This window comes from Neolamprologus multifasciatus, chromosome 23 (genome assembly GCF_963576455.1).
Source record: "Neolamprologus multifasciatus chromosome 23, fNeoMul1.2, whole genome shotgun sequence".
Classification (NCBI taxonomy): domain Eukaryota; kingdom Metazoa; phylum Chordata; class Actinopteri; order Cichliformes; family Cichlidae; genus Neolamprologus; species Neolamprologus multifasciatus.
The window spans coordinates 25,589,974-25,613,461 of NC_140460.1; the positions used below are offsets into that span (position 1 = coordinate 25,589,974).

General features: G+C 43.4%; 1 protein-coding gene across 4 annotated transcripts in view; it reads right to left on the reverse strand.

Moving 5' to 3' along the window:
• Positions 1–23,488, reverse strand: part of zeb2b (zinc finger E-box binding homeobox 2b) — a 96,582-nt gene that overhangs the window by 26,224 nt on the left and 46,870 nt on the right. The gene's annotated exons all lie outside the window — the stretch shown is intronic.

The window sequence follows — 23,488 nt, forward strand, 5'->3', positions numbered from 1 at the left end:
GCTTGTGCAAAAATGTTCTGTGGTGAGAGCCAATCATGGGAGGGCCCAGAGTCTGAGCCACCGAAGTGAAGAGGTGGAGGCTTTCGTTGAATTTATGTTTCCGAGTCATAAAATAAGCCTTAGCGAGCCCACAAGTCAGCAGAGCTTCGGTGAAAATCAATAGATTTATATCTTGTTTGTGGAAAATATGCAGAACTCCTCACATTGTGACCCTGCGAGGAATCAACAAGCTTAATTAAGGCGGTTTTATGCCAAAGTTATAGCTACAAGTGTCCCTGCCTCTTGAACTCTCTGAGAATCAGGAGTGCCAACCAGATGAAGTTCATGCACGGCATTTCTGAAAACGTTATACATATCAAAAGATAAGCCTCCCCACATCTCCTTCTGACACGTCTCTGTGCGATTGACTGGTCTGCACTTGCCTTCAGCGAACAACTGCACAACAGGTGCAAATTAAAATGAAAACAGGGCTTTCAAACGTGGGAGGGGAGGCAGTTGGGGGTGGTGGGCAGGGGTGGCAGGCAGGCAGAAAGTGGGGGAGGAGATGAGGAGGAGGACGAGGAGGAGGGTGGGAGTGCGGTGACCTGCCTCGAATACCAATCGACGGAGGAAACAAAACCTTTTCAAGAGGTGTGATCACAAGGGTTTAGGCAAGTTCAGACTCAGTAATGCTCCTTGGGGACGACAAAAAAGGCAACCGAGGCAGGAGACCCACGAGTGGAGAGAGACGTTAGGAGTTCCTGGGTGGTCCACATCCACCTTGGTACAATATATTGTGCTTTTATTTGAAAGGTTGGATTGAAAGAGAGCCGTCTCTACCTGTCAAACGTCTAGACGTCTGAATGAGATGAAAGTTTGCCAGACTTAGAAATCTCTTAACTTAAAAATTGTTGGAATTCACCTCTCTGCGCCCCTTCACCCCTGAAGTTTTGAACTTTCCTCAGCAATGTCCCATCAGCTCTGTATCCCCCTCCTCCCCAGCTTGCCGAGGAGGGGGCAGCAGCACAGGATTGGTAGAACAAAAGGCCAAGAGGCTTGGGAAGCTATCAACCCGTTGCTGTGAACCTGATCTCTGGATGCAGATTCAATGACGGCCGGGCAGGGGCCGGCTGAATGAAATTATCTAAGGCTGGACAGGTTTTAAAGGGCCTATTCTTCCCTAATAAAAGGAGCTAGGGAGCTTCTTTTTGTTTAGCAACACATCCACCACAGCAATGCACACCGTTCTGACTTCCCACATAAGGAATGAGGGAGCGGAGCAAACTTTTCAGGGCAGGACTGAGAACACCGGACCTCAAAGTAAAGCAAAAAAAAAAGCAAAAAAAGAAAGAGAGAGGAGCTTTCTTTTTATTTTTGACACCAGTTTATGTCTCCTGCTGCTTTTTCTTATCTCTCGTGACGTCTTGTCCTCAAGTTTCTGAACAAATTTAAACACGGGGGCGTTGAACTGTCTCCGTGGATGCAATCTTCCCCGAACGTCAGCTGTCTCCTCCGCATTCAACGTATACCTCCAAGAAGGCAAAATGACAGTGGGGTGCTCGTCAAGTCAAACGCGCAGTATTAACGTCAAGAAAGCTGCCATTGTTTAGGTGCCACTGCTGACAAGAGCCTCTCCCTCTCCGAGCATGAAGCATCTATTGGTATTGTGTCAAGCAACAAAGTAATTCTAACCTACTAATATTTCGCAGGCAGTTATTTCATCCCCCTCCCCGAACCTCACTCTTAATCAGTCTTTTGTGTTGCAGAGGAGAGCGAAAGACAAAGAAAAGATAGTGTTTACTTCTCCAGTGCCTCTCCTCTCCTCTCCCTTTCTTACCTTAAGTGTCATCCTTGACAAAAGCAATTACGAACGACGTTTCGCAAACTGTTGCCGCTACCTGTTTGCTTTCTTCTACTCCTCTTAAGGTAAATTAGGGGGGGGGGGGGTCTTCGACTTGCGTTTTTGTTGATAATTAAAGTGACATGTGTAGCAGCGCAATTCTTGTTTAATATCAGGTTTTAAGCTATCTGACATAACCCTTTCACAGTCCCAGCATTATTCTGTCACTCACAAAAAAAGTACAGAGTGAGGACTAATATTGATTAGTACGGCTGGAAGCATCAGCAATGACAGCCTGAGAAAAAAATCAAGAGTGCAGAGGGACAAAGTCTTATTAAAATCTCATCATTTCTTTGATAAAGTCAGGGAGGAAGAAAAAAAAAACAATGGCGCAGGCAATTCTTCAGCTGTGACAGTTGCACTCTGCAGACACAGAGAAGCCAGTGGAATTAATTTAGTCCAACTCTAACATGATTGTATTTACAAAGCTTCAGGTTTGACAGGGAACGAGTAGCTCCAGTGATCAAAACACGCTTTTAATGTTGGAATCACAATCGACTCCTGCACACAAAAAAGAAAGATAACAGTTGTCAGGCCACATGCTGCGTTCAAAGATGCCCAAAGTCACTTGGAGGAATAGGCAGCTACCAACTTGCGTCTTTGATGTTGACCGCATGCATCTGTTTGTCGGAAAACTTTTGCATATATGATAAGTCTGTACAAGCCGAGCGTGCTTGACGCGGAATAAAAAGTCAAAAAAGGAGCTTACGTTCAGATCCGTTGGGCCTTTGATACCAAAGTTTGCTTTTAAAACATCTGACGAAACCTGATTAAACTCTGTGAGGTCTAAGTAATCACTGGTTATGACCAAAACCCTAAATCTAGGCTATTAGAATATCTTTTTTTGTTGTTGCTATTTTTCTGGCAATCAGGATACCAAAACAAAAAGGATCATTCTAACTGATATGCATCAAAAAGTCTTTTTTTTCCTTGTCTCCTAAACTAAATGTTTAACATAGAAAAGTGGTTTGGGCTCCTTAAATAATAGAAATCAGGTTGTAGCGACACATTAACTCTTTGATGACTTAGACTTTGGGCTGGAAATTGACTTTTTTGGTAAAATGTGAACAACTTTTATTGTATGTCAGATGGACATTCTTTTAAATCATTAAATTATTTTCTAATTTAATAAAAGCAAAAAATGAGATATGATTGTCTACAAGGTTGCAAATAGGTTGAGAGCTGTAGTTTGGGTCATTAGTCCTTAAATCTAACTCTTAAAATCATGCAAACCCATATCTGTGCCTCATTTTAAGCATCAAAACTTGTTTCCGCTTCCTTAAATATCGGATATCTGATTATAGCATCAAGTTAAATGAAGCTGGGTTACAACAAATCAAGAACATTTCTCTTCAATGCCCAAGTACACTAGGTCACTCTATGCCATAAAATCCACCCTCCTATGCTCTAAAGCCCGAGTTCAGAGGTGTTCCACTTGCGTTCTGCCAAGAAAAACCACTTCACAATGCTAACAGGTATAATCACATTTATTTAACAATCCCAAAGTAGTCATCAGGTGCCCAGAGGAGGCTGCGCTAAAAGCCCTTCCTGCTGGAGTCTCCGAGCCAGAGAGGAAAAAGAGCTCTTACTGTTCGGCAGGCCAACGGTGGAGGTGATCGCTGCGGGGAGAATGACTAACACCCACGTTCGCGCTCTCACGCTAACCCCGGCTGACTTTTTAGTCAAGTGTCGAGGCTTAGCTCCAGGTGACACGCTCGGCCTCCTACGCCGATAATGAGCCAGGACATTCTCCCTATTGGACGATAACTGCTCGCGCTCGCTCCCTGTCTCATGAATGTGAGCCAAGCGGATCACCTGGATGGCTGGGAGGGAGATGGGGAAGCAGGGGCGCTCTGTTAGTCAGAGTGTGTCCGTGTTTGTGTGTGTGTGGGAGGGCATTAAGGTGGAAGCGAGGTCGCTGCCTTGTGGCTACGGCCAGCGGTAGTGGATTCTCGCGATGACCTTTTGTCTGCCATTGTTCCTGTCTGCAACAGTTTAAGCACTTCCTCGGGTAAGTCTTACTCTTGTCTGATGGAAAGCTCACACCTACAGCGAAGACGGTTAAATCTTATTTTATACATATCCTTAGACAGACTTTATGGCATTTTTTCTGAAATAAAACTCAAACTGGGCTAACAGCGCTCCTTAAAGAGGAACTATTTTATAGATTATTTCACCTTTGTGTTCAAAACAAGAATACACCCTCCTTCAGTCACTAAACCAGAGCCACCCCAACCCAAATCAGGCCAGACAAAAGGATAGCAGACATGTTTGGATATTTTGTGCTATCTTGTCTCAGTATAATGGTGTGATCGAGCACAAGGGGCAAATCAGGGCCAAGTCGGTGAAAGGACGGTGGCAGAGGGCAAACAAAAGCTCTGAAAGGAGACAGAGAGGGAGAGTGAGGGGTGAGGGCTGGAGAGAGGGGAGGGAGAGACGATGAATGGTGAAAACTCAGTGAAGTGTAAACGCAACCTGGGAGTGTTTGTGTGTGTGCGTCTGTCTGGGCACTGCATGTGTGCGTCTATAGAGAGGGGGAGGTGTGCTGCTGCAAAGTGAAGTAAGTGACGGATATAAGTTGCTGGGGACGACGTTTAAGAGCTAATTTTGAGTCAGATTTATGAGCAAATAGCAGTAAAAGAAGTCACTGTCGAAGCTTAGTAAGTTAAAGAAAGTCTAACTGTGGACATCCAGAGTGAGGCAAACAAAATAAACTCCAAACACTGTGACGTGATGAGAGTTTTGACGGAATTTAAATCAGTCTGCTTGCAAGAGAGTGAAAAGTAAGTAATACTGCACTGTTTTCATGCCAAGAAAAGCCTCCCAGCATGAGCGTTTTTTCAGGAAATTTGCTCCGACTAATGTGTCTGATAAGTCTTGTTGACCAGATGTCACTAAAGCATTGCAAAAAGGACCGATTGCGGGGTTCAAATGAGGCAATCGTAGCCCTTTTTTCTTTCGTGTTTGCAGTCATTTAACTTTAATGCGACAGCACTGTAGCACGATAGCGTAGGTTGCCCTGAAACTAAACGACGCCCATAACTCGATTGTGCATAATTAAGCTGAGATTACAGAAGGATTTTTACACGGAGACACATAAGGGGGTAAAGAGGCCACCAAATGGCAGATTTTCTTCCTCTGTTAGAGACTACCAAAGAAAAAACTCGCAGCATCGATATTTGTGGCGTCTTCCGACCCATTGGACTGCGTCGAATCGCTGCTGGGTTTTGTCCACGAGGAGCCCCTCGCAGCAGCCCTGACTCTAATTCAATTAAAGCGCCATTTATTTGCAGAGGAGGCCCGAGCAACAGGCTGGGGAGGGCGAGGGAGGCACAGAAAGCTTCAAGGTTTGCTCAACAGCTCAGAGGTCCCACCTTTGCCGGGTCCTGCATGGATTCACCATCTGTGCCCACCCCGCCCCTTCCTCCTCCTCCCCCTCCTCCCCCAGTTCACACATGTTCCTGCCTCCAACAAATGTTCGAAGAAGTAAACCTCCCGTCCTTCCCCCCACCGCCTGCCTCCTCTTCGTCACACAAGCCAAAGAAGAAGAATAAAAAAGACACACAAAAGCTTCCCCTGGCTGCCCTCAGGACTCCCAGGCCAGGAGAGTGGGAGGGAGGATTCAGAGAAGAAGAACAGAGGAGGGAAAGGTTGGGAGGCAAAGGGGAAGGATGAGGAGAAGGGGGAGGTGGTGATGGAATATATATATATCCATACATATATAAAATGTTTTCTCGGCACAGGTGAGCTTCCCCTTCGTCTCCTCACGTTACCCTGACACTCGTCAAGCAACGGGAAGAAGGGGGAAAAAACGGTTAAAATTAGAAAATTTAATTTATTTGATAATTTCCCAGAATAATTAGAGTTAATATGGGTTAATTAATATGCAAATCTCTCAGCAGATGTTCAGCAGCGAGGCTGCGCACGGCTGAGGAAAAACAGCCCCCTTCTACTTTCTCCTGCCTGGTTTTGGCTGTCAGTTATTGGGCCGTAATTACTGTAACTAACCAAACACACACACACACACACACACACACAGAAGGGGTGTGTGTGTGTTTGCTGGGTGAACTGCTTCCAGTTTTGGAGTCGTCACAGGCAAAGCAGGGCTTCTTACACACATAAAGGGAGACCATCGCTAATTTCCCCTCCACTATAAAGGCCCTTTTTAATGCTCGGAGCTGAATGAATGCAGCAAGTGCTTTAAACTATTTGAAATTTGCGGGGCTTTTTCTGTGCGTGCGCGTATTAATGTGAATTGTAAAGAAGAAGAAGAAGAAGAAGAAGAAGCATCAGTGCAGGCAGCGACAAGAGCACCTGCGGGTTAATATGAAGAAGGAAACACAGCTAATAAAACAGATGTGTGGAGTCGCTGCGAGCATAATAAAGAGACGGACATGTTTACACGCGTGTCTGCAGCTGAGCCGAAACACAATGATCGCACGTGGATTCAAACCAGAGTATGGACAAGTACCAGGGCCACGCTAGGGAAGGAGGACTTTCAGTGTTACTGCCGTAAGAAACAAAAAGGAAACAAATCAGAAGATGTGATGTTATTCCCACATTTGAACTTTTAGTCCATCATTATTTTACGTACTTTTTAAAAACATTTTGTGGATGAGTTGATCATGTCCTCTTCTTTTCATCTTTATTCTTCGAAGTTTCCATCGTTTTTTATTTACTCTACATTTCTGCTGTCTTCTCTCCATCATTTGTAGTCTTGTTATTAAAACTTTTATTTACTTTTTCACGTTTTCTCGACACGCTCATCACATCTTCTACTTTTCATCTTTGTTCTCAGCATTTCTCCTTTATGTTAAAAGTTTTAACTACATCTTCCAACATTTTGACTTTATTGTACAGTTTCAGTCTTGATATTTTAACTTATACTTCATTTTTTTTAAGATGTTAATTTTACCCTCTGCTCAACTTTTTGACTTTATTCTCAAACGTATTTTAAGTTTGTTCTTAAAAATTTAACTGTATTTTTTAACATTTTGATTTTAATCTACTTTCCAACTTTCTTCTCCTATCTTTCTTCTGAAGTTTTGATTTAATTTTCCTACATTTGTGATTTTATTCTTGATATTTCAACTAGAATCTTGAAAATTACGGTAATTTCTTTATTTAGGCTTAATTATACTATATAATGGTGTCATTTTCTTTCTGACTTTGTTCTTGATATTACACCCGTACTCACATTGTCGTCATTCTCTGTAACATCATTATATTTAAGCATTCAGAATTTATTCTCAAAATTTTAACTTTACTCCCAATATTAAGATTTTGAATCTTTATATGTTAAACTTTGTCAACAAGTCAGCTTTGCAAAATTGTTGGTTTTATTGGGAAACATTTTTGAATTTACTCTTAATAATTTAACTGTATTCTAAACATTAACTTCAATTCAAACTGATTTCTCTACATTTTGTTTCCACTTTACTTCTGATTTTATTTATTTCTCCTACTTTTCAACTTTATTCTTGACACCTCTCAACTTTAATCAAAAAATTATAGCTAGTTATAATTAATATTTCAATCTATTTCTTGAACTTTATTCTCATTAAAATGAAAAATAAAATAACTAAATTCCCCCTACACGTTTTTTAAAATTATTAACAGGAACTATGTCGTGCTTCCTAATATGGAAACACTTGCACTGAATATAATGCTGGATTTTTTCCTTTTTTTTGACACAAATATCTGCACACTTTTTACATAACTTAACAACTTGCTAATCAGAACTTGAAGAAAAGTGCCATCTATTCCTACATGTTAACAGTGTAAAAACATGCTGTTTCAATTTGAACATCTCTGAATTCTGTGCTGACTTTAATTGAGCTCCGACGGCTGACAGTAGAGTGGCTGGGTCTTTTTAAAAACAACTTATTGATCAGCTTACCAAAACAATAATCAGGAGATTGTTTGGTAATGAAAATAATCACCAGTTGCAGGTCCAGACTGAATACGTCTCCCTCTCTCTCTCTCTCCTCCTTGTTTGTATTCTTGTGGGAGGAGGAGAGAGTTACCTTTAATAGAAAGATTTAATTCATGAATTCTTCCCTGGGGAGGGAGGAAGAATATAAGAGCCTATCTCGGGGTGCTTGCCAGGGTTCTCCTGTGGTCAGCTCTCTCCAATAATAATGTGTTTCTGATAGCAGCTGTGTGTGTGTGTGTGTGTGTGTGTGTGTATGTGTGTGTGTGTGTGTGTGTATGCATGCCACAAGCTGAGACTGTTATCTAAATCGTTCCTCTTTCTCTCTCTATCTCTCTCTCTCCCCACTCCTCCTCCTCCTGCCCAGTCTCAAAGGGACACTGTGGCTCAATGCCATGAGTCCACGCCCCACAAAAAACACACACACACACACACACACGCACACACACACACACACCTTTGCACAGCCGCAACATGCATTTATAAAAATAGCGTTTTTAAATATAGACAAACATGATAGCACACACTCAGGTGGAGGAATCTGCTGACGGAGCCTTGGATCAAGTTGGAGGTGGGGGTAACAAATTGATAGAGGCAGCCTTCTGTTATCAGGTCTCCCTGTTTAAACCTGACTTCATCAAATGTGTGTGTGTGTGTGTGTGAGCCCCAGGAGAGCTGGTGTGGCCTTGCAGTACTTTGTGCACAGTGCCACCATGATAACACATCTGCTTTGGGTTCATCTGTTTATGAATCACTCTTATCTGCCCTGCAAGTGTGTGTGTGCGTGTGCTTGTGTATGTGTGTACATTTGCGTTCCTGTGTACCCAAGTGTGTGTTTCTTTGTAGGCTCGTGTTATTGTGAGCATTTACACGGGAGGAAAACAGCGAGACGAGGAGGAAGGTGGCGTTTTATCAAGTAGCAAACACACCTGAATCCGTTACAGGCCATATTTGCATTTTTATGATAATACAGGCCAAAAGGGCGGCAAAGGGTAGCATTCAGTACGGTATGAGGCATTAAAGTGGCATTTAAGGTGCTTTCTTTGATTTGCGAATTTAGCAGGAATACTCAACAGGTTTGAAGCTAGCTAACCTCCTTGATCAATAAGATTCCAGGAATCCCTTAAGAGTGAGAAAAAGTAAAATACGCAACTGCTTAAATATCAGTGGGATTGTTGCTTCTAGAATGTCAAAACAGACTGAAGGCAGTATTCTAGAATGTTGCTATGGTCACAGGCAAACAATTTAGACTGGTAATGGAACATTCCGCCCATTAAAGTGAAAGTTTTTTTTCCAAGAAATTGCTAAATAATTTGAAAAATGCGATAAATCTTAATCGCACATTACATACTCAAGTCAGTCATTTTAACGTTCGAAGAGTATTTCTATGACAAACTGGTGCTGCAATAGGGGGAATTTGGGGAATTTGGTCTCCATTATGTAAGTAGAGATACATTTTTAAGAATGAAAGGAAGAAATCTCCCAGTAATAAAACTTAAAATGAATACACTTTGAAAGAAAATAGCCATTTTTCTCTGGAAACAACTATTTACAGGTCAAAATGTAAGGAAACAGGAAACTTGCTTTGCAGCTTTTCTGAAGCTCTATGTTCATATACAAATAGGCTCATATCTCAAGCCTTCATAAAAATCTGTAAACCCTGAAACAGCGGTGTTAAAAACACTCCTCCATGGCTCTAATACGCAGTGACCTTCAGTGCAGGCAGAGACATTACAAACAACAGGAAACAGGGATGAAACAGCCTCCTCACAACACCCCGGGCTGCCACCACGTGACCCGTCGCCTCCTGTCAGGACAGGTGCTGTGACACCTTTCCTCACACCTAAGAGGAAACCCTTTCCCTAGCAGCACGGAAAGCCAAAAAAAAAAAAAAAACCCCAGCAATTCCTCATCTCTGACGGCTCCCACGTGCCTCAGTTTAATAAAAAAGAATCTATAAAAATAAATTACTCGCACTAAGTATATGCAAATTCAAATGTAAGCAATCATTGCAAAATTAATTTTGCCAGAACTGATTAAAAGCTTTAATAAATCTATATACAGTATTGCGCCAATCTGATATTGTAAATTTATTACGCTCCCTGTAAGATTAATTAGAAAGCGACGGTAACATATTGCACTGCCAGGCCAGATTACTGTACTTTTTTGTTAATAATAGTTAAGCAGAACCTGAGCTGTAATTACCGGCTAACGGGAGCTTTTTGATGCTGATTTCCTTCACCGTGAGGAAGGAGAATGGGGATGTGGTGAAAGGAAACAAAAATGAAAGCGTCTATTTCGGAGGAATTAATCACGAGGCTTGAAGTTCATCTTTTAATATTGCTAAAAATTCCAAAAGCTGGAAAGCTGGAGGACTTCATTTTGTGGAAGAAGTCGTTTAGTCTGCGAGTTGAGCAATTGTTGCAAAGGTTAGCGGTTGCAGACCTAGTTGGGCAACACTTTGGGGGTTTGAAAAAGAAAAAAAATGTTGCAAAAAAAAAAAAAAAGCAGTAAAACATCAGTCTGGTTCATTCTGCTTGCATAAAAGTGTCTGAAGTAATCTCTCCACCCCCTCCAACCCTTTGACAACCAGCCACCTCGCTGCTGCTAGAGACACATCACCGTGGTTACTCCTTTCACCTTTCTCCTCAGACGACAAAACTGTCGCCCTGGCCAGATAGCAGCAAGGGGAAAAAAAACACAACACACACACACACACTAACACAACAACCGGTTTGATCTGGCCAAGGTTGTTTTGCATTCTTGTCCACAGCGATGGGGCCATGGCCGCGTTTATCTCAGCAAAACAGCACCTGAGAGCAAAAGCGAGCACTTCTCAGTCCTCAAAAGCGGCAGTGGCGGCAGAAAGAGAGAGAAAACGCTCCTGTGAAATATTTCTTTGAGCAGAGTGGGACCTTGCGCAGCCATAAAACTCTGCCAATCAGCAGCTGTTTAAAGGTCGATCTATGTGTGTGTCTGTGTGTCTGTGTGTATGAGGGTGTGTGTGGAATGAACAGGGAGCTCAGATGGACTAAAGAGATCAGACAGGATGAACCGGGAGGGTGGGGGGTCCAGGTGAGGGGCCACCACGTTAAAGGGAGGAGGAGGTTTGAATCTGCTTCTTCTTCTGTGGTTGAAGCCAATCTGGGGGCCTGGGGCCTCATTCACATGGTAATGAGAGTGTAAAATCACATCTGTTACCCCCTCACACACACACACACACACACACACACACACACACACACACACACACACACACACACACACACACTGAAGCTCTTTGTCACCTGAATAGCATCCCCACCAGGTATCAAATAAGGACCAGGAAATGGGGAAGTGTGTGTGTACATGTGTGTGCGTGTGTGTCTGTGTGTAACGTTCCCAGCGGGCAAACTGGGCTCACCCCACACACACACACACACACACATAGAAGAGGTGGCCTGGACCCTTGCAGAGAGGGAAAGCCCTCTGGAGAAAGGCAACTCTCTCTGACACTGTTACCAACTTCCCAATTAGCTACTAGCCAGCCACAGGGAGGAGAGAAAAGAGGAGGTGGATGAGGAGGGGGGGCGTATTAGGGTTTGGGCTGACAGGGGGCACAGCTTATTGTCACAGCAACTACCTGAGCGTCCACAACCATCTCCTAGGGGCTCTTTTGTGAGGTGATTTCAGTTAAATCTCAGCAGCATTCGGTGCCAAATATCTGGCTTGGTAGCATTAGAGGTGCCTCTGTAACCCAAAGGTCACGTGATGATCCCCTACAGCTTGTCTGCTAGCACCTTATGATATAATAAGCTGCCCTTAAGCATGACAAAGACCTACAAAATCATAATTAGGAATGATAAAAGCTGGTTAAATGGGACCTATTGTGCTTTTTCTTATCTGGTTTCTCACACTGCTGAGATCATGCCAGGTTACCCGTCTTACTTCCAGGCTAAATAAACACATAAAAGTGCTCTAAATATGCTGTTTCTAACAGTTTTCTCTCCTCTTGGAACTTTATGACATCAGAGAAATCATATAACCCTAGTATGGTCATCTGACAGAAGCCCCATCCACCTGCTTCCGATCGGCAGCCAGTTAAAATAAAGTTGCCTTCTGGGGGGAGGAGCCATAAAGGCTTGTTTTGATTTGTAAATCATGCAAAGCATGCTAATAGCCCAGGAATAAAAAAACAAAACAAAACACACAAAGCTTGAACTTGAGGTGAAAAAAATGCTTATAAATATACATTTACAGCCTTCCTCAATTGATTTTAGCTCTTATTTTGATTTCCAGTTGAATGAGACGTTGCACACCTTCATATGCGCAGATCTGTGTGTGTGTGTTAGATGGTGCCAGCGGCAAGGTACGCCAGGTGTAAGACAGTAGCTAGATGACACAACTTAACCTCTCTCTCGATCTCGGTAAACGGCGCAAACAGGCAGCGCTGAAGTCGGAGGGCCCCAGAGCCCATGACTTACACATGACGTGGGTGGGTGTAAACAGGAGCAGATCGAGGCATTTCGTTTCCTTTCTTCCCTCTTGCCAGATGCTTTTTTTTCATGTTGTACCTGTCTTTCTTATCTAGCTGCAGGAGGGCGAAAGCTACACTTTTAATTACATGGTGGGAGTAGAGGGTGGAAGCAGGCGGTAGCAGTGGAGGGATGGAGGGAAGGAAAAGGAGGGAGGGGTGTTTGTGTGTGTGTGTGTGTGTGTGAATACCTTGGGCTCTTTTCAAAACACCTTAATAAGGGAGCTCAGACGTTAACGGCAAAGTTCAAAACAGCAACAGCCTCGATGTGCACAGGTGAAAGCCATTTATTTGATTAGCTTAGCAGTTAACAGCAAAATTAACACCTTTTCTGACTCCTCAAAGCAACACCAAACTATATTTTGTGGACACAGATGCGCAAAAAAACCCTGCAAGATAATTGGCTAAAAACCCAAGAAAGACAACATCTAAGAAAGTTATAATATTTCTAAATATTTTAGGTATTAGGCTGTACTTCTAACCCTACCATTAATCCCTAGATCAAAAAATACGAGCAATGAAGTAAAGACTTGTGCTTTCGCTTTACTCGATGCAGAGAAAAGTGCAACGGTTAATTCTTGTGGTGCATTTCTTACTGTAACCTACTGTAAAGTTTTCCTACTGTAAAGTTGTGTGGTCACTTCATTAGGTATACCTGTTCAGCTGCATTTTAAGGCAGAAATCGAATTATCCAATTATGTGCCAGCCACTCAGTGCGTTTAGGGCATGGTGACATGCTGAAGTTCAAGCTTAGCATCAGAATGGAGATGAAAGGTGGCTTTGAATCTGACGTGATGAGAATTTTTCTGCGTCCCCCATCTCTGGGGTTTACAGAAAACTGGCCAAAAAAGAGAAACTACCCATCGAGCAGTAGTATTCTCAAGGAGAAAATGTCTTGTTGAAGAAGTCAGAAGAGAATGGCCAGACTACTCGGTCAGCCAAGATATGCAGAAGAGCATCTCAACAGCAGCAGCAGACCACACTGTCAGCTAAGAACAAGAAATTGTGACTACAATTCATGAAGATGGACAACAGAAGATTAGAATTGGACTCTGATGAGTCTCAATTTCTGCTGCAACATTTAGATGGCAGGGTCAAAATTTCAGATAAGCATAATAATCGCATGGATCCATCCACAGTCACCAGATCTCAATCCAACAGAGCACCTTTGGGATGTTGTGAAACGGGAGATTCTCGTGTCAATATGCATCAAAATCTCAGAGGAATGTCTCCAGCACCTTGTTGAATCAGTGCCATGAAGAATTAAGACAGTTCTGAAGGCAAAAGATGGTCCAACTCGGTACTAGCAAGGTCAACCTAATAAAGTGGCTGGTGAATGTATGTGCTTCTTAAAGTCACCTCCAAACATGATATTTTCCATCATAGATGCAACATAATATCTCCAATCAAATTTCAGGTACTGGTAAGGCTTCTCGTGCAGAGAGAAGTACAAACAAAGGTCACAGTCTAGGCAAAAATGAGAATTTCCTATTATAGGCTATGATTGCATACACTCACTCTCATGTGTGTATCAATGTATATGTATATAGGGCTTACATAATTGAGCAGCTCCATTGGCATGATGTGAATGGCTGAAACGCGGGCACACACACACTCACTCGCACACTTGTGGTATACTGTAAGTAAAAAGGAAATTTTGATCTAAGGCTTTTCCCCCCACCTACCCTTGGGTTCTGCCTCCCCGTGTTTCTGTCAATCCTCTGCTTTTTTTTTTTTTTTTTTTTTTTTTGATCAGTGGCTTGAAAGAGGCGAGCATGTGTGAGTGCTCAGGTACCTGGGGTATGCAGAGGTGCTAATTAGCTCTGCAGGATAATTGATGTGTAGATTACACCGTTGAACAAATGCTCCGACTTGTTTGTTCTTCGCACTTCTCGGTTGCCGTGCGAGGAAAAAGCAGGAAAAAAAAGAAAGAAAGAAAGTTCCCCACCCCCCCCAACCACCCACCTACCCCACCACCATCTCCTTTTACCTCGGCCCTAATGAACAATTTACCTGGCTTGTAAAGGAGGTGGTTAAGCCTGCCAAGGCAGAGGGAAAACAAAGGAGGGGTTGCACCAGAGTTCATTTCCCACAGGTGGAACTACTGTCTCCTGTGCTTCCAGACCTGACTCTGGTCCCTGGTGTTAGTGGAAGAGGGGAATGTGTATATACGCTTTGCCAAACCCTGAAGGAGAGGATGGCGAGCATACATAATTCCAAAAGGGAAACAATTTTCAAAATGAAAGAGCATGCCATTAAGAGCGCCGGTAGGCCTCCATTGTTCTACCTCCTCCTCTTCCACCTTCTCTTCCTATAATGCTATTTCCTCCATCTTTTGTCTTTGGGATGCTATTATTAGCCAACTGTGCACGCGTACAACCCTCCTCCCCCCGCGTCCGTTCAATAGGGTTTGAATTTGCTCATTAACGGCTAAGAATCCGCAAACACATTCGCCGGAGCTTTTGCTACTGCTAATAAACTAATCATGCCCTCGCGTCTAATTGGGAAATGGAATGAGAGCTTCGCCTGAGGATTTTAGGAGCCCGCTCTCTTAACGGCGGGGAAGTGTGGAAGCGAAGCCCATTAGCAGGACAGATGTAGAGGCAAAAGGTGAGCGGGCTGAGACGGCGGCTCCTCGCCACACTCCCTGGACCGCCCGTAATCTGTCACCCGCACTGGTTTACAAGTTAAACACATTATAGCGCTCGCCGAGGCTCATTTCTAGGATGCATAGCCCCGGCTGCTTTTTCTTTTCTTTTTTTTTTCCCCCTCTCCCTCGTGAGATGCTTACAAACCTGCCAGGGCACTGTCACCAAGCATTTTTCTCAGCAGTCCTGATTATTCAGGCAGAAAAACAGAGACATCTTAGATCTGAGTCTTATTGTTTCCTGATATTTCCCCTCACAAACCAAGCCCGAGAAGGCCCCTCAATCAGCTCGCCGTAGTCTGATCTCCACAGCTCCCGGAAGTCATATCATTTTTATTTTTCCTGTGTAAGAGGCAAATGATTTCAAATGAGAGGAAATGTGTTCAAATGTTCCTGTTAAGTCTGTATTTACCAGTGAATTAAAGCCCACCTCGCCACCCCCCAAAAAGCACCACATACACAAACACACACATAGTTCAGCCATGAAAAATGAACTCAATACAACCTTCCTCAAGAAGATCATTTTATTCTCTTGTTATTGTGTCGCTGGCCTTAGGCACCTCCAGTTTGCTATGTCGGTGTGATAAGGAGGAAAAGAGATGAGCCTTCTTCTTTAGATCAACCCTGAACTCCCTGGGACAGATTACCGTGTCATCGAAAACCCGCGGCGGCATGTTTGGACTACACCGGATTGGGAGTCTTGCTGACTAACTGGCAGTTTCCATCGCCAACCTGATAACTCTCCTCCAACATCCCTCACCGCAGCTCAGCCAGCCAGCTAAACAGGCAGACACTTTCTTTTTTTTCCTTTTCTTTTTTTTTGTTTTTCCTCCCTGCCTTTTTCCTGTCGCCATCTCGGTATTTAATCTAACACCGGCAGGCGGCAAGAAGGGTTTACTTTTCCCCCCTCAAAGACAGCTTTGCGAGACAGAGAAGGCAAAAGTGGAAGGAGGAAGAGAGCCGAGCACTCAGAAGGGGAGGGACAGGGGAGTCTAGGCAAGGCACAGGAAACCTGGGCCAAGCGTCACTTTTAACAAAAGCCTTTCATCTTTCTCTCTGCTTTCCCCCCAAGACAGTGTGCTTCCAGCAGTGGGATCCTTTTAAGTACATACCTGATAAGGAAACTTTTTTCTTCCCTTTCGAGAGTGCATAAAGGAAAGTATCCCCCTCCCACACACATATACGCACACCCCAGTGCGGCTAAAAACCTCTCAGTGCTTTGAACGCCAGATACTGTCCCTTTTATCCCCGGCAAACGGGTTTCCTATGGCTATTAACTCATTCAAAACAGGTAATTACGGCGGGCAAACAGAGACGCCACGGATCAGAGCAAGCTGCTCAGGCCCACTCCACCTTTGCAATCAAACCAGGCAACATCTTGGCTAACAGGATGGAGGTAGTCAAGAATCCATTTGTGGATAACTGTACCTAATCCATTTTAGTCAGGAGTCGCTGTGGCAGGGCTGTGTGCACATTGGGGGAGGGCCCATGGGACGGATCTGATGGAGAGGTCATAAATCACGGAGAAGAAGTTGGAAAAGTTGAGCTCCCATGAAGGGAGCGAGATAGGAGAAAAGAGAGGGGTTTTGGGATTGGGAACGCCCCTCAGAGGAAAACAACTAAGGCTATCATCACCTTAGTTAAAATATCAGCAACCTCAGCCCAGTGAGGGTGGGGGCTGCCAAACAATGCCCTCTTCCCTGTGGTTGGAGAGGAGGATACATGCAGAACCTCCAGTGGGTGGTTGTTATTGCGGGACAATTCCCTCAAGTGCAGTTAACATAGCCTGAGCCAGTTGGTGGACATTTTTATCCAAAGCATTTTTGCTGCGTACAATTTTAGCATGGGCGACACCAGCCGGAGTTAGACTGGTAGTCTGACATTGTTGCTCCAGGAGGGCTGAACCTTTAACCCTGGAGAACCCAGTGCAGAATCACACACCAAACACTTGCAACATATTTTTCAAAAAATAATTTATATGGACATGAAGTAATTAAAAGGTCAAAACTGTAGGTAACAGATATTACAAGAAAGTAGTGGTTAAAAAGTAAAAAGGAACACTTAAATAGCAAGTTAAAATTCTTGCTTGCAGTAAAAGCCAACAGTATGAAAAAAGCTCAAACTTTCTGAGCTAACTGTATGGCTAGTAGTTATAACTGCCAGCTAAAAGCAGTTAAAATTGTTAGCTAAAACAGCTGGATTAGTGAAAACAATGGTCAAAAGTAAATAAAATAGCAAATAGCAATAGCAAGCTAATATTAGCGAACAAATTGCTGAATTGTTGTTAGCTAATAGAAAAAGAGAAAAATACAATACTTAGCTAAATGTGGATAACTGGTTGAAACAGATAAAAGAAAGATTTAAAAGTTCAAAATGACCGCTTATAATTACAACTACCAATTATTTTTTCTAGCAAGCAGTTCATATTGAATCCCAAATAATACGGATTTATATAATTTTTTTATAGACACCAGCTGAAGTCATTACCTTAAGTACCGATCAGTGGTTAAACTTTTTCCATTGCTATCAGTTTGTGTTTTTACCTCAAGAATAAAATAACAGTGTAAACTAAACTGTTAGCTAATTGTATGGATAAACAAGCAAAACACGACGAATAAGTGGTTAAAATGTGTCACTAAATAAAATGCTTAGTCAATAAAGTAGTAAAAGTAGTCTGTGAATGCGTTATTGAAACTATAAAGCGTTAGCTATGCTAAAGTGATAAATGGTAAATTGAATGTAATACTCAGAGCAAATGCTAAGCTGAAATTAATTCAGATCTAGTTTAAAGATGAGTTTAGATAAAGATATTTGAATTAAGTTGTTCTTCAGTCCATCTGCCAGGACTATGAGGATTTTTGGAAGGAAAATCTTGGACCCATAAAAGATGACAAAGAGCAAGTGGAAAAAAAGAACAGAGAAGAGTGAGAATCTTAACCCAATCTCAGGAGCCAAGTAGTCTTTTTTTACCTATCTCCTCATCTACACAGGAAGTAAATGGCGCCCCAAGGGAGCACTCACTCTTTCCTTCCTCGTCTCCTATTTTTTTTCTACACTGTTTGTTGTTTCAGGTAATGAAAACAGAGTGGCTGACAGAGACGTTTTCATGTTGTTTTCGTGACCTGTACAACGTGCCAGAGCCTCCCGCCACGCTTGTTCAACCCAGAGGTGAGGTTTGACAAGATCCTTAAACATTTTTCCCCTCTTCTCCTCACCCGTCCTCCACTCAAATTTTGAAGCAAGCTGTTGCGTAAGAAACTCTCTGTATCTATGGTAATGGGCAGCTAATTGATCCCATGGGGCTTCGCTGGCATGGGGAGAACTTATTTACTCTTGCGACACAGGAATATTTCAGCTCAGACATTTTTCTCCCTCCTCTCAAGCTCTTCCTCTAATGTGACTACAACTCTCAAATTCTCTTATCTGTGCAGGGCACGGCGAGGTGCAAAGGAGGACAATGTCTACACATTTTCCCATTTGAGAAACATGTGTTCATGGGGTGACAATCAGCCGCCCGTTGCACCACAGAGAGGAACCAATCAAGCTTTAACACCTTGACTCTTCTCACCGAATGTGGCCGCCGCTGCTGAGCCGCTACACCGCTTCAATGTCAGTGCAACAAATTGGCTTCCAACAGGAATCCAAGGTGCCAAAGAGCCATTAGACGGACAAAGGCTTGAAGTCTACCCGGCGATTAATGCGTCAGAAATCCTTACACTGCAATGAGCTCTCTTTATTAGGTCTCGCTATAAAGGAAAGAGAGGCAATGTCAGTTCACCTCAGCATTTACTATCATTTCAAATGATTTGAAGGTTTTCAAGAGCTTGAGCATTTACCTGATCCTTCCACTCAGGGTTACAGATATAAGTCTCTCGAAACCTAGTAATTCAGTGAGGTATTTTCTAGGAATCTAAGAGTCATTACTGGATGTACAATGATGATAAATACCAATTCACCTCAGTATTTATCATGATTTCAATGGATCTCAAGGCTGTCAAAAGCTCAAGCATTTTTCTGATCCTTCGAGTAGGGGTCACAGATATCAGCCTGCCTAAAACCTAGTAATTCGGGGACCTATTCCGCAACTCTAGGATGCTCAATGGTGATGAAAAGCACCGGTAAAACACCTGCACAACTGAGCAACAACAGGCACGATTGTTTGCGAAGCCCATCTCCAATTAAACAAAGTCATAATCTGCCCCTGACAGAGCAGATTAGGTTTTGTCCTGGAGGGACCCTCATAGAGGGAGGAAGGAGAAGGAGGCGGGGGTTAGCCATGGCCGGCAACTTCATTTCCTGTGAGTACACCCTTGTATCCTCCCGTGAAGTTACCTGACTCAGCGCAGTCTGTCCGGCGGGCAACTGACTGTCAGCTAACTTGCCTTCCTGCTTGTAGGAACCAAATCCTGTCCAAGATAACGGCTAATCATTTGTCACCCTGAGAAGCAATTCCCCCCAAATCACCCAGGAGGAGAGCGCCACTTTATTCCGTGGTGCTGTCAGGATGGCAAGAAATTACATTCAGCCAAGCTTTCCCTTAAGTCCCCCCCCAAATCTCTCCGGAGTCCCGTTTGGAATGACAGAACAACAGCTGAGAAGACTGGAAGACACTGTCTTTCCAACTCCGAAGACTCCACCTGGCAGGATATTCCTTAAAAACAACTGCACTTCCAGGCTTTACCCTAAACCTTGCAAAATATCTGGTGCAATCTTTGCCGTTCTTATGCAAACACATTGCCCCGAACACGTAATCACACAGGGGCTTTGGGAAACTATGGGAAAACACATGCTGGCAATATGCAGGCCTGTATCAAACCCACACACAACCACACACACACAGAAACACTTCAGCCTGTCCATGCAGCTGTTTCCTTTTGGGATTCTTGAGCTGTTACACTGTGACACTTGCTCTGCTTTCTCCCTCACATGAAACAGTGTCCAAGTTTCAAATTTTGCAAGATCGTCAAAATGTTCAAGAACGCAAACCTACACTAATCTGCAAACATGACTTCCAAGCTGTTTAGGAAAAAAGTCTAAACAATAACCTGCCAGATATCACCAGGATCACATATATCCGCCCGTCCCTTCTCTTTTACAGCAGGCAGCAGCTTCGTGTTTCCCACAGCTTTCCGGTGAACTTTAGCTTTCCATTTTGAAATTATTTTCTTGAGCAACGGGAGCTGTTTTATCATCAAGAAAAGTTGAACTTTGTGCGCCAAACTTATGTTGTGTTTGAAATGTTGCTACAGACAGAGTGTGGCCCACATTTGGCCTCGTGTGACGGCAGGGTGAGTCGTAGCTCCAAGTCCACCTTTAATGAGCCAGATGTGAGGTGTACCGTGACTTTTGGGCCACCTCTGGTCTGCACAATGCTTTCCATAACACATTGGCCTATGTCTGGCTTGTACTACATTTGTCAAGGTTGTAAATGCTCAAAATAGCACTGATTAGATCGAAATGTGTGTGAAAACTGAGCAAACTTGTGCCAACACAACCTGTGTCAAATCTGGCTGGTGATTTTTGGGCCCATGTCTGGCCCACACTGTGTTTGTCAGTGCCATAGCTGAGCCAAACGTAGCTCAGATTAGGTTGAAATGCATCACACAAAGCCACACAATACATATTTATCTAATAGATGCTTTTAACTGTCACATTCGCAGAAAATACATATCAAGTTCAGACAAATAACGTCGTAAATCGGAACTACAACACAGCTTTTCAGATAAACGCAGCTGGTGTCACTGCCACAAGAGCTCAGCGACAGAACAGCAAAGCGGTGGCAGTTCATAAGGTTTTTATATTTTGAGTTAGTCAACTGACTGGCTCTGGGACGGCTGCCCGTGCAGCATTGGTCATACTTAATTACATTATGCACGGCGTGGGGATATTCATAGCATACATGAGCAGCAAATTAAAAGGAAAAAAGAGACAATATTGCCAGTGTGGAAAAGGACCTCTGACACTGAGCGAATTTGGCGATTTATTTTAAAAAAAGACACCATCCCATTTGATTAGCAATGCTAAATTAACGTCAATTTAGAAAAGGGGAGAAGAAGTCCAACCTGAGAGGAGATCAGTGCGGCGGTGGCGTCTGGGAGACACCAGCTTGTTGATGGCATAATGCTAAGTCTGTGCGTTGCAGATAAGAGTGCCATACAGTAGGCCCTAGGCCCAATGCTGTGTGCGTACGGATGTCTCATGTGTGTGTGTTTGGGGGGGGATGTGTGTTTGTACACAGATATATATGAGTGCATGTGTGTTAGCGTGCAAGACAAATGAGAAAGGTGCTTGATGGCATGAAGCGACTTATCTCTCATTATGTGGAACAGTGGATGAATAAGGCAGTCGATAGAAAGGAGAAACAATTAGAGGAAGAAAAGTCCAGGGACAGAGTACAGATGGAGCAATTTAAGGTGTGCGTGTTTTATAATTTCTTCTTTAAAGAAGAAACGTGGATCGTTTTGAGTATTTTTTTTTTTTTTTAATTTTCAATTTGATGCTAGCATTTGGAAAAAGGGAAGAAGGGGAAACATCTGATCTTCCTCGGGTTCAACTGAATAATGTATGCATACTTTCATTTGACGGGCGTGATGAAGCAATTTTGGTCTTTACAACCTGCGAGAGAGGCGGTGGGCTTCGCTTCCTTGCACCTTTAAATAATTCAAGTGGCCAGGTGCAGACTCTCAGAATAAACTCCGCTGAGTAAAAGGGCTTGATTTCCACAGCACATTTAACATAGATGTAAGCAAAGGAGGTGGTGTTGCACAAACAAAAGCGTGGGTTGTCCTGAATTTATCACACCCATCTGAAATTTAAATTTTTGAAAGATGGATTTCAGGGATCAGAAGGTCACCAAACCAGCTCCCCAAATTGTAATAAATACATATAAACCTGACGTCTCCTCCTTCGGCTCTCCTGCCTTCACCTACATCTGACCATTCGCGTTCAGCCCTGCCATTGCACTGTCTCTGTAAGTCACCCTGGATGAGAGCGTCAGCTAAACGGCTCAAATGTAAATGTAAAATGACAGGCCCTGGAGATCTCCCTGCCCTGGATGTGTGTGTGTGTGTGTTTTCCATGGAGTTCAGGTTTGCCCTTGATAAAAGAGAGAAAGGAGGTGAAAAAAAGGGAAAATATATTTGTGCCAAAGAGGAGAAAAATGAATAGAGGGATTTGGCATCACAAAAGTGTGTCTGACAGGTTGAAGGGCTGGAACTGTGAGCGACTGGACACCTTGGTGGGTTTCCTGAAGTGGCGGCTCTCGAGCAGATATGAAAGAGGGAATATATGATATATATTGGGAACATAGCAGGATGTCCTTTCTGCTCTGGGAGAGTAAGTAACACTCCAACAGCTTGGATTCTCAGTATTTCAACGATATAATGTATTTATTGTGTCCCACCTTCTCGCTGACACTTAAAATTTCCCTCTGGGATAAACAGGCCCAGTATCCAGCAGAGGCCCCGCTGTTTTAACACACAAGCTCATACTGAGCTCTCTGTGAGAAAACTCAGGTACCAGTCCTTGCAGAACCTTCAAATTACTTTGAATCAATGCAGTAAAATAGAGCAAAATGCATAATATTGTGTTAGCGCTCCACTGGGAGCACAGAAAACGCAGAGAAGACGAGGATAAGGAGGCAAAGGTTTCCCGGGCCAGGCAGCACAGTCGGTTTCTCGGCTTTCGCTCTCAAACTCCAAACGCCCCACGCTGCTCGCGCCGCTCGTTGCCCTCAGTGGCCAAACAAAGAGGAGGATGTTTGTCAGAAAAGTAACGAAAATCAATAAAAGCAAGACCCCACCACCAACCACCTGGCCAAAGGCTCGCTGTGTTCATACACGTTGTTATGAGCCCTGCTCCTTTCCCTCCTAGGTTTTTTCTTCCTACGCTAGCTACAGCATGGAGGAGCTGAGAAGAGGAGACCACGGGGAGCCACACGGGAGGCCTGAGGAGCTGCTGGACTCCTCCCACAGTGTTGTTGGGCTGTCTGCACTGCTCTCGAGTCGGGGCAGAAGGCCACAGATCATTTGGATACTATTACCATCAGCACTACTACCTACAGTCAGATTCAAGGTATTTAAAGTGATGGTTGTAAAGTCAAAATCCTTGCTGTTTCCATCTCTGGTGCTAAGTGGTCTTTGTTGAGGTATTTTGAGCTGAGATCACTTGGCAGTCTAATAGTGTGGGTGGTACTGTGTGAACTACATTCTGCAAATGAAAGGTGGGTGAAGCAAACCAGAGTTTGGGAGGGTTTACTTAAATATCAAAACCAAATATCTTAAGCACTTCTATAAGAAAGTTTTTAAGGGCCCAGCAAGAAAAAAAAAAGTGTTTAGGTTGTACATGCAGCAAAAAAATATTCAGTAAAACAAATCGACCTGTCTGAGAAGTTACTGCGTTTGTCCCAAGTCCAAAGGATCTTTATTTGGAAAGTTTCTTTGCTTACATCAGGTCTTTTGTTCTTACTTTTGAGGTCAGACGTTGTTTAGCAACTATCAAGAAATCTTATCAGCTTTC